Raw genomic sequence first — 13,483 nt, forward strand, 5'->3', positions numbered from 1 at the left:
AGGAGTGTGAAAGGAGGTTTTAGATGATTTTTCCCACGTGGGGTTGTATTCAAGGCTTGGATGGAGTTGAGTTTTTTGAAGGAGTTTTGAGGGTAAAAGAATTGTTTGACATGCAGAGGAAAATAAACTTCTTGGAGGTTGCTTTTACTTTGGAGGGGATAGTTAGGTACAAAATGCCAATAGATGAAAAAGGACTAAGAACTCGGGAACTCCAGAATTTTCATCCTATGCTCAATTTAACTGCAGAAATTTTGTTATTCCAAACTTGGGTTATGTCTGCAGACAGCGCTTTCAGTTGTACAACACTAGGGTGGAATACTGGTGGTGAAAGGTCTTTCATTGTTGGTGGGAGGAAATTTAGTTGATGAATTCAGATCATCACACAGGAAGAGTATTGGCATAACATTAAAGCTTAAATGCATAAAAGCAAAATAGTGCTGGAGCTAGAAATCTGAAACAAAAAAAATAATGCTGGAAACTGGGTACTGTACTGGGGAAAGAGGGAGCTGTTCCGTTGGGACGGCCTTCACTTGAACCATGCTGGGACCAGTGCCCTGGCGAATCGAATCATTGGGGCTGTAGATAGGGCTTTAAACTAAATAGTGGGGGGGAGGGTTCAAGCGAGGGCAAAGTTAGAAAGTTAAAGAGAAAGGACAGGGCAATAGTGATGGGGGATTCTATCGTAAGGGGAACAGATAGACGTTTCTGTGACCGCAGACGTGACTCCAGGATGGTATGTTGCCTCCCTGGTGCCAGAGTCAAGGATGTCACTGAACGGCTGCAGGGCATTCTGAAGGGGGAGGGCGAACAGTCAGAGGTCGTGGTTCACATTGGTACCAACGACATGGGTAGAAAGAGGGATGAGGTCCTGCAACAAGATTTTAGGGAGCAAGGTAGCAGATTAAAAAGCAGGACCTCAAAGGTTGTAATCTCTGGATTACTCCCGGTGCCACGTGCTAGTGAGTATAGGAATAGGAGGATAGAGCAGATGAATGCATGGCTAAAGAGTTGGTGCAGGAGGGAGGGCTTTAGTTTCCTGGATCACTGGGTCTGCTTCTGGGGAAGGTGCGACCTGTACAAGTCGGACGGGTTGCACCTGAACCGGAACGGGACCAACATCCTTGCGGGGAGGTTTGCTAGTACTGTTGAGGGGGGGTTAAACTAACTTGGCAGCGGGATGGGATACGGAGTGGAGCTATAGTAGGGGGTGATGCACAGCCAAATATAGAGGAGAAAACAAGTCAACCTGGAAGGCAGAGCAAATATGTAACAGCACAAGGGAGTATGGCAAGGCTGGATGGCATTTATTGTAATGCAAGGAGTTTTGTGAGTAAGGCAGATGAATTGAAGGTGTTGATGAACACATGGGAGTATGATATTGTTGCTATCACAGAGACATGGTTGAGCGAGGGGCAGGACTGGCAGCTCAATATTCCGGGGTATAGAATCTTCAGTCGAGACAGAGGGGGGGTGTCGCAATATTAATCAAGGAGTCAATTACTGCTGTAAGGAGGGATGATATCTTTGAAGGTTCCTATAATGAGGCCATATGGGTAGAACTTGAAAACAAAAAGGGGGCAAGCACTTTGCTGGGAGTGTACTATAGGCCCCCAAGCAGTCAGTGGGAGATAGAGGAACAGATATATAGGCAAATCTCAAAGAAGTGTAGAAATAATAGGGTAATAATAGTAGGGGATTTCAACTTCCCCAATATTAACTTGTATAGTCAGAGTGTGAAAGGCTTAGAGGGTGCGGAATTCTTAAAGTGCATCCAGGAGAGCTTTTTGAGCCAGCATGTAGAAAGTCCTACAAGAGAGGAGGCGGTACTGGACCTAATTCTAGGGAATGTAGCCGGGCAAGTGGTAGAAGTGTCAGTAGGAGAGCATTTTGGTGACAGTGACCATAATTCGGTGAGATTTAAGGTAGTCACGGAAAAGGACAAAGATGGACCGGAAATAAAGGTTCTAAATTGGGGGAAGGCCGATTTTAATATGATAAGGCAGGATCTGGCCAAAGTGGACTGGGATCAGGTACTTGTAGGAAAATCCACATCAGAGCAGTGGGAGTCTTTCAGAAAGGAAATAGAGAGAGTACAACGCCAACATGTTCCCGTAAAGGTCAAGGGTGAGACCAACAAAACCAGGGAACCCTGGATGTCAAGGGATATACAAGAATGGATTAGGAAAAAAAGGGAGGCTTTTGGCAGATACAAAGAACTAAAAACAGTGGAAGCCCTAGAGGAGTATAGAAAGTGCAGGGGGTACTTAAAAAAGAAATTAGGAGCGCGAAGAGGGGGCATGAAAAAACACTGGCGGGCAAAATAAAGGAAAATCCCAAGGTGTTTTATAAGTATATTAAGGGCAAGAGGATAACCAGGGAAAGAGTAGGGCCCATTAAGGACCAAAGTGGCAATCTGTGTGTAGAGCCGGAAGATGTAGGTGAGGTTTTAAATGAATTTTTGCATCTGCGTTCACTATGGAGAAGGACGATGTAGGCATAGAAATCAGGCAGGGGGATTGTGATATGCTTGAACAAATTAGTATTGAGAGGGAGGAGGTACTAGCGGTTTTAGTGGGCTTAAAAGTGGATAAATCCTCAGGCCCAGATGAGATGTATCCCAGGCTGCTGTGTGAGACAAGGAAGGAGATTGCAGGGGCTCTGACACAAATTTTCAGAACCTCTCTGGCCACAGGGGAGGTGCCAGAGGACTGGAGGACAGCTAACGTAGTAGCATTATTCAAGAAGGGTAGTGGGGATAAACCAGGGAATTACAGGCCAGTGAGCCTAATATCAGTGTGTGGTAAACCACTGTTGTTCACTGTTGTTCACTTCACTGTTGTTCACTGTTGTTCACTTCACTGTTGTTCACTCTTGCCCATTGTTGTACCTGTCTGTGCATGCCTCAGCTGGCTCCGCCCCTGGCTCCACCCATATGCCCTGGTATAAAGGCGGCTGCTCTGCAGTTCCCCAGGCATTCAGGACCGGTCGACCACTAGAGGCATGCCTTCGTTCTTTAGCTAATAAAAGCCTGTTTGTTACTCTCTTAACTTCCAGTCTTTCTCAGTAATTGATAGCGCATCAATTTTATTAGCTAAACTTTTTTTCGATGGAGCAAATCCTCAAACCAGCACGCCTGGAACTAGACCCTCAAGAGGCGGATTCATCTACCAAGTTCGCACACTGGCTGCGATGCTTCGAATTTTTCCTAGAAGCCTCCGTCGAAACTGTTCAAAACGATGGCGACAAACTAAGGGTTCTGACCTCCAAGGTGAACCACCAAGCTTATTCGCTCATCCAAGATGCGACTACCTACAAGGGTGCTCTCGACCTCCTTAAAGAACAGTATGCACGCCCGGTAAATGAGGTTTACGCCAGACACCTCCTGGGGTCCCGCAAACAGCAACCCGGGGAATCGATGGAGGTATACCTACGGGCGCTGAAGGTGCTCGGCCGGGCCTGCAAATGTAAAGAGGTGTCGGCCGCGGTGTACACGGAGGAACTTGTCCGGGACGCCTTCGTCGCGGGCCTCAGGTCCAACTACACCCGGCAGAGACTGTTGGAGCAGGGCGAACTCGACCTGAAGAAGGCCACGGCCCGCGCACTCTCGCTAGACGTGGCCCACCGGAATATGGACGCCTACTCCCCTGACCGCGCAGCCGCATCGTGGATGGCGCGGGCGCCGCCATCCTGGGACACGGTAGGACCGCCACCCTGCGCCGCGCCACCCCCGTCACATCCTGCCAACGGCCCAACTTCTGCAGCGATGTCCCGGGGCCCGAAGTGTTACTTCTGTGGCCATGCCAAACACCCCAGAGCGCGCTGCCCGGCGAAAAACGCTACTTGCTCTGGTTGTGGGAAGAAAGGGCACTACGCCAGCGTCTGCAAGGCTAAACCTACCCCAAACTCCAGCAGTGCCGCGTGTGGGCCGAGCGGGCCGCCATCTTGGACGCCGCCATCTTGGACGCCATCTTGTACGCCTCCAGCCGCGTGTGGATCATGGGCGCCGCCATCTTGGACGCCATCTTGGACGCCTTCGACCATGGGTGATCCATTCCGGCCACCATTTTTGCAACGGGCCCCCGACTCAGCCACCGCCTCACCTGATGACTGCAGCGACACGCCTGACCCTACGCTGGCCTCCGTTACACTGGACCAATCTAGACCTCACCAACTAGCCAGGTCCATGATGGACATTAAGGTAAACGGCCGCGCCACGACCTGCCTTTTCGACTGCGGGAGCACGGAGAGCTTTATCCACCCCGACACGGTGCGGCGTTACTCTCTCCCGGTCCTGCCAGCGCGCCACCGGGTCTCTATGGCCTCCAAGTCCCATTCAGCGGACGTCGGCGGCTACTGCGTGGTGACCCTTTCGGTGAGGGGCACAGAGTACAGAAACTTTAAACTGCTTGTCCTGCCCCATCTCTGCGCTGCCGTTCTACTGGGGTTGGATTTTCAGTGCCACCTTAAGAGTGTCACGATGGCGTATGGTGGACCCCGTCCCCCACTCACAGTCTGCAACCAGCAGTTTTCAAATTGCCCGCCGCGCACCTTTTGCAGCCTCTCCACGCTTAAAGTCACCCCCCCCCCCCGTTGTTCGCTAACCTCGCCCACGACTGTAAGCCCATCGCCACCAAAAGCAGGCGATACAGCGCTGGTGACAGAGTTTTTATTAAATCTGAGGTGGAGCGGCTCCTGAAGGAGGGGATTATTGAAGCTAGCACCAGCCCCTGGCGAGCCCAGGTTGTGGTCGTCAAGACCGGCGAGAAGCAGCGCCTGGTCATTGACTACAGCCAAACAATTAATCGATATACCCAACTGGACGCATACCCCCTCCCCCGCATATCTGATATGGTCAATCAGATCGCACAATACCGCGTATTCTCCACCATTGGCCTTAAGTCAGCATATCACCAACTCCCTATCCGCTATGAGGACCGCCAGTATACTGCCTTCGAGGCAAACGGCCGCCTCTACCACTTCCTTCGGGTTCCCTTCAGCGTCACCAACGGGGTCTCCGTTTTCCAAAGGGAGATGGACCGGATGGTCGACCAGAATGCGTTGCAGGCCACTTTTCCCTACCTGGACAATGTGACCATCTGCGGCCATGACCTGCAGGACCATGACGCCAACCTCGACAAATTCCTCCGCACTGCCCAACTCCTAAACCTTACGTATAACAAGGAGAAGCGCATATTCCACACAACCCGCCTCGCTATCCTTGGCTGTGTTGTGGAACACGGAGTCATCGGCCCCGACCCCGACCGGATGCGTCCCCTTATGGACCTTCCCCTGCCCCACTGCCTCAAGGCCCTGAAGAGATGCCTGGGGTTTTTCTCCTACTACGCCCAGTGGGTCCCTAATTATGCGGACAAAGCCCGTCCACTTATCAAGTCCACCTCTTTTCCCCTGGCGGCAGAGGCCGGCTTAGCCTTCCATCGTATCAAAGAGGACATTGCTAAAGCCACCATGCACGCGGTGGACGAGTCCATCCCTTTCCAGGTGGAGAGCGATGCGTCCGACTTTGCCCTGGCCGCTACCCTTAACCAGGCGGGAAGGCCCGTGGCCTTCTTTTCACGGACCCTCCAAGGCTCCGAAATCAGACACTCCTCTGTCGAAAAGGAGGCCCAGGCCATTGTGGAAGCTGTGCGACATTGGAGGCATTACCTGGCTGGAAAACGATTCACCCTACTCACTGACCAGCGTTCAGTTGCTTTTATGTTTAACAACAAGCAGAGGGGCAAAATCAAAAACGACAAGATTTTGAGGTGGAGAATTGAACTTTCCACCTACAATTACGATATCTTGTACCGGCCCGGGAAACTCAATGAGCCCCCGGATGCTCTATCGCGAGGTACATGTGCCAACGCACAGGTTGATAGACTGCGGGCCCTCCACAATGACCTCTGCCACCCGGGGGTCACCAGGTTCTTCCATTTCATCAAGGCCCGCAACCTGCCTTACTCCATTGAGGAGGTCAGGACCATGACCAGGAACTGCCAAGTCTGCGCTGAGTGCAAACCGCACTTTTATAGACCAGACAGGGCTCACCTGATAAAAGCCACTCGCCCCTTCGAGCGCCTGAGCGTTGATTTTAAAGGGCCTCTCCCCTCCTCCGACCGCAATGTGTACTTCCTCAATATTATTGATGAGTACTCCTGTTTCCCGTTCGCCATCCCCTGCCCGGACATGACCAGTGCCACGGTCATTAAATGTCTGAACGACCTCTTCACCCTGTTCGGTTTCCCCAGCTATATCCATAGCGACCGGGGCTCATCGTTTATGAGCGACGAACTCTGTCAGTACCTGCTTGCTAGAGGTATTGCCACAAGCAGGACCACCAGTTACAACCCCCGGGGGAACGGACAGGTGGAAAAAGAGAATGCGACAGTTTGGAAGGCCGCCCTGCTAGCCTTAAAGTCTAGGGGCCTTCCGACCTCCCGCTGGCAGGATGTGCTCCCCGATGCGCTCCACTCTATTCGGTCACTGCTCTGCACTGCCACTAACGCCACCCCTCATGAGAAAATGTTTGTCTTCCCAAGGAAGTCCACATCGGGGACATCGCTACTGCCATGGTTGACGTCCCCAGGGCCGGTCCTACTGAGAAGACACGTGAGGACCCATAAAACGGACCCCCTGGTCGAGAGGGTCGACCTCCTCCACGCCAACCCCCAGTATGCTTACATTGCGTACCCAGACGGGCGGGAGGACACAGTCTCCATATGAGACCTCGCACCCTCGGGGGCCCCTGAAACCAACATCACCGCTACCCACAATACACCGGCGGCAACGGACCCATACCTAACCCCCGTAGACGGCACGCCGTGGCCCCGTGATCTGCCATTGATCACCAACCAACTCAACACCCATGAGGACGACATGCCAGTGCTCCGGCCCATGCGGGACTCGGCGTCGGAAGCTGCACCACCTCAGCCGTCGCCACGACGATCACGACGGCATACAAGACCCCCAGAAAGACTTAATTATACGAACTTTTAATACACTTCACCCCGTCGGACTCATTTTTTAAGCAAGAGGTGAATGTGGTAAACCACTGTTGTTCACTGTTGTTCACTTCACTGTTGTTCACTGTTGTTCACTTCACTGTTGTTCACTCTTGCCCATTGTTGTGCCTGTCTGTGCATGCCTCAGCTGGCTCCGCCCCTGGCTCCACCCATATGCCCTGGTATAAAGGCGGCTGCTCTGCAGTGCCCCAGGCATTCAGGACCGGTCGACCACTAGAGGCATGCCTTCGTTCTTTAGCTAATAAAAGCCTGTTTGTTACTCTCTTAACTTCCAGTCTTTCTCAGTAATTGATAGCGCATCACAGTGGTCGGGAAATTATTGGAAAGAATTCTGAGGGACAGTATTAGTCTCCACTTGGAGAGGCAAGGATTAATCAAGGATAGTCAGCATGGCTTTGTCAGGGGGCGATCATGTCTGACCAATTTGATTGAATTTTTCGAGGGGGTGACTAGGTGTGTGGATGAGGGTAGTGCAGTTGATGTGGTCTACATGGACTTCAGTAAGGCTTTTGACAAAGTCCCACATGGGACACTGATCAAGAAGGTAAGAGCCCTTGGGATCCAGGGCAACTTGGCACATTGAATCCAAAATTGTCTTAGTGGCAGGAGGCAGAGGGTGATGGTCGAAGGTTGTTTTTGTGACTGGAAGCCTGTGTCCAGTGGTGTACCGCAGGGATCGGTGCTGGGTCCTTTGCTGTTTGTAGTGTACATTAATGATTTAGATATAAATGTAGGAGGTATGATCAGTAAGTTCGCAGATGACACGAAAATTGGTGGAGTGATAAATAGCGAGGAGGGAAGCCTCAGGCTACAGGACGATATAGACGTTAGATGGGCAGAACAGTGGCAAATGGAATTTAATCCTGAAAAGTGTGAGGTAATGCATTTTGGGAGGACTAACAAGGCAAGGGAATACACAATGAATGGTAGGACCCTAGGAAGGACAGAGGATCAGAGGGACCTTGGTGTGCATGTACATAGATCACTGAAGACAGCAGGACAGGTAGATAAGGTGGTTAAAAAGGCATATGGGATACTTGCCTTCATTAGCTGAGGCATAGAATATAAGAGCAGGGAGGTTATGATGGAGCTGTACAAAACGCTAGTTAGGCCACAGCTGGAATACTGTGTGCAGTTCTGGTCACCACACTATAGGAGGGATGTGATTGCATTGGCGAGGGCGCAGAGGAGATTCACCAGGATGTTACCTGGGCTGGAGCGCTTCAGCTATGAAGAGAGACTGGACAGGCTGGGGTTGTTTTCCTTAGAGCAGAGAAGGCTGAGGGGGGACCTGATTGAGGTGTACAAAATTATGAGGGGCATAGATAGGGTAGATAGAAAGGAACTTTTCCCCTTAGTAGAGGGGTCAATAACCAGGGGGCATAGTTCAAGGTAAGGGGCAGGAGGTTTAGAGGGGATTTGAGGAAAAACTTTTTCACCCAGAGGGTGGTTGGAATCTGGAATTCACTGCCTGAAAGGGTGGTAGAGGCAGGAACCCTCACAACATTCAAGAAGCATTTAGATGAGCATTTGAAACGCCATAGCATACAAGGCTACAGACCAAGTGCTGGAAAATGGGATTAGAATAGACAGGGCTCGATGGCCGGCGCAGACACGATGGGCCGAAGGGCCTCTTTCTGTGCTGTATAACTCTGAGTGCAGGGTAGCAATATGGGCAATGAAAACCAGAGTGTGACAGGAAGGGACAGAGCGTACAAACATAAGAGTGCACCAGCCAATAAGGTCAGAGGCGGGAAAAATGATAAAAAGACAAAATTAAAGGCTCATTCTCTGTCTTGAATCACAGAGACGTGGTTGCAATGTGACCAAGGCTGGGAACTGAATATTCAGGGGTATTTGACATTTCAGAAAGATAGACAGAAAGGAAAAGGAGATGAGGTAGCTCTGTTAATAAAGGAAATGATCAGTACAATAGTGAGAAATGATCTTGGCTCGGAAGTTCCAGATGTAGAATCAATTTGAGTGGAGGTAAGAAATAGTAAGGGAAAGAAGGCACTGGTGGGAGTAGTCTATCGGCTCCCTAGCAGTAGCTACACTATAGGACAGAGTATAAATCAAGAAATAATGTAAGAAAAGTACTGTAATAATCGTGGGCGATTTTAATCTTCATATAGATTGGACAAATCAAATTGGCAAAAGCAGCCTTGAGGATGAGTTCATAGAGTGTATTCAGGACAGTTTCTTGGAACAATACATTGCGGAACTGACCAGGGAACAGGCTATTTTAGATCTGGTAATGTGAAATGAAACAGGATTAATTAATGATCACATAGTAAAGGATCCTCTAGGGAAGAGTGATCATAACATGATAGAATTCCACATTCAGTTTGAAGGTGAGAACTTGTGTCTGAAACTAGAGTATTAAACTTAAATAAAGGCAATTACAAAGGTATGAGGAGAGAGTTGGCTAAAGTGAACTGGGAAAATAGATTAGAAGGTAAGACGGTAAAAAAGCAGTGGCAGACATTTAAAGAGAAATTTTATGACTCAACAAAGATATATTTCAGTGAGAAAGAAAGACTCGAAGAGAAGGACGAGCCAACCATGGCCAGCCAAGGAAGTTAAGGATGGTATCAAATTGAAAGAAAAGGTGTACAATGTTGCAACGATTAGTGATAGGGAAGAAGATTGGGAAAATTTTAGAAACCAGCAAAGGATGACTAAGAAAATAATAAATAGGGAGAAAATAGCTTATGAGAGTAAACTAGCAAGAAATATAAAAACTGACAGTAAGAGTTTCTACAAGTATATAAAAAGGAAGACAGTAGCTAAAGTAAACATTGGTCCCTTAGAGGACGAGCCTGGGGAAATAATAATGGGAAACAAGGAAATGGCAGAGGCATTGAACAAATATTTTGTATCTGTCTTCACAGTAGAGGATACTAAAAACATCCCAGTAATAGTAGAAAATCAAGGGGCAAAAGGGAGGAACTTAAAACAATCAATATCACTACAGAAAAAGTACCAGGCAAACTTATGGGCCTAAAGGCTGACAAGTCCCCTGGACCTGATGGCCTGCATCCTAGGGTCTTAAAAGAAGTGGCTACAGAGATAGTGGATGCATTGGTTGTAATCTTCCAAAATTCCCTTGATCTATGGAAAAGTCCCAGCGGATTGGAAAACCACAAATATAATGCCCTTATTCAAAGGAGGGAGACAGAAAGCAGGAAACTATAGGCCAGTTAGCCTAACACCTGTCATTGGCAAAATGCTTGATCCATTATTAAGGAAGTAGTAGCAAGGCATTTAGAAAATCATAATACAATCAAACAGAGTCAACATGGTTTTATGAAAGGGAATCGTGTTTGACAAATCTATTAGAGTTCTTTGAGGAGGTAACGAGCAGGGTGGATAAAGGGGAACCAGTAGATGTAGTGTATTTGGATTTCAAAAGGCATTCGACAAGGTGCCACATAAAAGGTTACTGCATAAGATAAGAGCTCATGGTGTTGGGGGTAATATATTAGCATGGATAGAGGATTGGTTATCTAACAGAAAACAGAGAGTCGGGATAAATGGGTCATTTTCAGGATGGCAATTTGTAACTAGTGGGGTGCCACAGGGATCAGTGCTGGGGCCTCAACTATTTTCAATCTATATTAATGACTTGGATGAAGGAAGCGAGTGTATTGTAGCCAAATTTGCGGGCGATACAAAGATAAGTGGGAAAGCAAGTTGTGAGGAGAACATAAAGGGCTAGATTTTCAGGGAGCCTTCAGGCGGGGTTTCAGGCGTGTGGGGGGGGGGAAATCCTGCCACCATCCCGCCCAAAACCCCGCCCCACGTAAGTTTCAGGGGCGGCGGGTACCCGCCCCGCACTGGGACTCGCCGAAACCAGGCGGGAAGGGGTTAGTGCCAATTAACTGCCTGTTAACAGGTAGTTAACAGGCAGTTTTTAGCCTAATCCCCATTTTGAGGGGTTCCGTGTGGGTTTCCCGACGGCTCCAAACCACGTCAGGTTGGAGCGGCGGGCCGTCGGGTTGAATGAGTTGGAGGGGTCACGATGTCGGCGCTCAGGTGAGTGATGGGTGCATGAGTGTAAAGGTAAGTGTGTTTGGTGTGTCTAAAGTGTGTTAAGAACTTTTACTTACCTTTACTTACCTTAACAGCCTTTCTTCCTGTAGGCGCCGGGAGCGCATCAGTCAGCCGGAACTGAAAGCTGAACGGCTGCGATCTGTCAAAAGTGACAGCCTGCAGCTTTTAGTGCTGCTGAGATTTCTAACTGAGTCTGCGTAGAAGGACTCAGCTTAGAAATCAGACTGTCAGTGTTTCACAGCTTCAAACAGCTGTGAGACACTGATATTTCATCTGTCATAAATCTTGACAGATGAAATTGCAGTCTGTGACATCACCTGTTGCCAGGTGGCCCTTAATTGGCCTGCTGAGCCCGCTGGGCGGGCTTAACAAGGTCAATCAAGGGAAAATCGCGCGGATTGGCCGGACGTCGAAGTAGACTGGTCAGAAACCCGAAAGGGGAAGTCCCGCCTTCTTCCCGACAGGTTCGACAAAATCGACCCCAAAGAGTCTGCAAAGGGATATAGAGAGATTAAGTGAGTGGGCAAGAATTTGGCAGCTGGAGTATAATGTGGGAAAATGGGAGGTTATCCACTTTGGTAGGAAGAATAGAAAAGAAAAACATTATTTAAATGGAGAAAGACTACAGAATGTGGTGGTACAGAGGGATCTGGGTGTCCTCGTACATGAAACACAAAAAGTTAACATGCAGGTGCAGCAAGTAATTAGGAAGGCAAATGGAATGTTGGCCTTTATTTCAAGGGGGATGTAGTATAAAAGTAGGGAAGTCTTGCTACAACGTACAGGGCGCTGGTGAGACCACACCTAGAGTACTGCATACAGTTTTGGTCCCTTTATTTAAGGATGGATATACTTGCATTGGAGGCAGTTCAGAGAAGGTTCACTAGGTTGATTCCTGGGATGAAAGGGTTGTCTTATGAGGAAAGGTTGAGCAGGTTGGGCCTATACTCAGGAAGAATGAGAAGTGATCTTTTTGAAACATAAGATTCTGAGGGAGTTGGACAGTGTAAAGTCTGTGGGTTGTTTAGTTAATTAATACACAGACTACCAGAGTAACTTAAAACAGGACTTTACTATTCGAAGGTCAGGGCGAATCTGCCCAATAAATCCTGACACAGCACTTATATACCGGTGTGGTCACCGTCGGTATTACAGTATACAGAAGCCAACAAAGTAGTGCAACACCTAAAGTAGTTCTCTTAAAGGTGGACGGTTACATACAATAGTTCTCTTAAAGGTAGACGGGTACATACACTACAGACAGGGTAGATACTGAGAGGATGTTTCCCCTCGTCAGGGAATCTAGAACGAGGGGGCATAGTCTCAGAATAAGGGGTTGCCCATTTAAGATGGAGTTGAGGAGGAATTTCTTCTCTGAGGGTCGTGAATCTTTGGAATTCTTTACCCCAGAGAGCTGTGGAAGCTGAGTCATTGAATATATTCAAGGCTGAGATAGACAGATTTTTGAGCAACAGGGGAGTCAAGGGTTATGGGGAGCGGACAGGAAAGTGGAGTTGAGGCCAAAATCGGATCAGCCATGGCCTCATTAAATGGCGGAGCAGGCTCGAGGGGCTGAATGGCCTGCTCCTGCTCGTATTTCTTATGTTCTTATGAAACACTCAGCAGGTCAGGCAGCAAACAAGTTCAGGCTTGCACGCTTTGTCAGAACTGGAAGATATTACAGATTAACAGCGGAACAGAAGGAGGAGAAAGGGGAGGCGAAAAAACATAAACACACACAGGAAAAGGAATAGAGATTTGTGAAGTGCTTAAGTGGAATAGTTAAATGGCAGAAGTGATATAAGCATGAGACAATAGGAGGCATAATATGAGCAATCAAATAATTAAGGGACATAGAGAGTGTGTGAATAGCTAAAGGCTTGAGGGATGGGCAGGTTACAGGGACATATGAAAAACTGGCAAAGTGGAGCAATCTCCAGTGGCCCAAGAGCCTGTAAATCTTCATTAGTGATGCGGTCTCCTCTATACGTAGGGGAGACCAAATGCAGGTTAGGTGACCGCTTTGCTGAACACCTCCACCCTGTCCGCAAGTGTGACCCTGAGCTCCACTCTTCCAATGAATTTCAAGGCAAGCTTGAGGAGCGGCACTTTATCTTTCTGCTAGGCACTGCGCACTTCCCTGGCCTTAATATTGGCTTTAACCACTTCATACACGACTTTAATTTTATCCCCCATCTTTTTCTCCAGCAGGCTGTGCTAGCAATGTAGGATTAGTTTGCCAGCATTTCCGGGGATGGAGATAAGGAACAGGTTGGTTCTTAGGGTGGAGACGCCCCCATCAGAACATCATAGTGGTCTGCACCCTTGGTGTCAACCTGTTTATTTCTTCTACCAGGCTCCTGGGCTACTGGAGCTTGCTAGTTTTTCCTGCTTCCCTTAACCCA

At 48.7% G+C, this 13,483-nt stretch overlaps 1 protein-coding gene across 1 annotated transcript in view; it reads left to right on the forward strand.

Moving 5' to 3' along the window:
• Positions 1 to 13,483, forward strand: part of LOC147104511 (solute carrier family 2, facilitated glucose transporter member 11-like) — a 124,736-nt gene that overhangs the window by 48,183 nt on the left and 63,070 nt on the right. The gene's annotated exons all lie outside the window — the stretch shown is intronic.

The sequence above is a fragment of the Somniosus microcephalus genome, chromosome 19 (genome assembly GCF_052327205.1).
Source record: "Somniosus microcephalus isolate GS21.2 chromosome 19, FLI_Smic_1.0, whole genome shotgun sequence".
Lineage (NCBI taxonomy): Eukaryota > Metazoa > Chordata > Chondrichthyes > Squaliformes > Somniosidae > Somniosus > Somniosus microcephalus.